This window comes from Capsicum annuum, unplaced genomic scaffold (assembly GCF_002878395.1).
Source record: "Capsicum annuum cultivar UCD-10X-F1 unplaced genomic scaffold, UCD10Xv1.1 ctg842, whole genome shotgun sequence".
NCBI classification, from domain to species: domain Eukaryota; kingdom Viridiplantae; phylum Streptophyta; class Magnoliopsida; order Solanales; family Solanaceae; genus Capsicum; species Capsicum annuum.
Window position 1 is genome coordinate 184 of NW_025894349.1, and position 1043 is coordinate 1226.

Sequence of the window (1043 nt, forward strand, 5' to 3'; positions counted from 1 at the left end):
CTTTTCTATATCAGAGCCACACAAGCACCACGTGGTCACCACATAAGGTGCCAACAACCACAAATACGCCTCTCGCATGCTTCTTATGACCAGCACATGCTCTTGCATGTGTCGCTCTTCTATTGGCTGGTCAAATTCAATTCAAAATGTTAAGTTCCTTAATATTCTGATCTACCTTTTTGACTTCGCTTAATCTATTCAAAATACCTTTAAAGTTTTAAAATACTCTAGGGTTTTCATCTTTTCTCGAAACAGTTGCAATTTCTATTCAATCTCTCTCATCGTCTTTTTTCCTTGATCTGCAATGGTAGAAAGTCGATCTGACTTTTTATCTCTTTTACGGAAGATTTTGACCTTTATTTATTGCAATCAGAGGTGTCTAAGTTCATTTTGAGTAATTATTTATGAAAAATCTTCATGAAATATTGAGATTTTAATCGAGATATCTTAAAATCTCATTATACACATACAAGGTGGTCTCTTTTGCAGGATTCCTTTTTTCTTTGGCCTTTTTAGGTAAAGTTTCATCTCGTTTTTTTCTCTTTTCTGATCCAATGTCGAATTCGTCTAAATCCTTCAACGTTCAGATTCAAGAGTTTATTGACTTCAGTTCGAAATTCTAATTCCACTTACAAATTTTTGAATTCCAGAACATCAATTTTATTCTTTATAAATATCGGTCTTTGACATTCATTTTGATTCACATTTTGAATAATTAGGTCACACTCTAAATTCATCATTGTAATCAGATCTACTTTAAATTTTTGTTTCACCTTTCTACTAAGATGGTGGATCTAAAGGTTTCGGAGTTAAGACCATTGACATTCAAGAATAGATCTCTGATCGAAAGTATTTATATTTATTGCACCCGGAAAGGTCAGTGAACATTAATTCCCCTTTTTACTATTTCTTCCTTTTTATGTTAAAATGTCTTAAATTGCATTTTAATACATTCATTTTGATTCACATCTTGAATACCTAGATGTCACTCTAAATTCATCATTTCAAGTAATCGGATCTACTTTAAATTTTTATTTCACCTT

The 1043-nt window shown here is 31.8% G+C and overlaps 1 long non-coding RNA gene across 1 annotated transcript; it reads left to right on the forward strand.

The window, feature by feature from the left end:
* Positions 1-233: 233 nt before the first annotated feature.
* LOC124895693 lies at positions 234-876 on the forward strand. The gene is made up of 2 exons (XR_007051852.1): positions 234-516; positions 786-876. It is a non-coding gene; the product is annotated as an uncharacterized LOC124895693 (long non-coding RNA).
* Positions 877-1043: the final 167 nt, after the last annotated feature.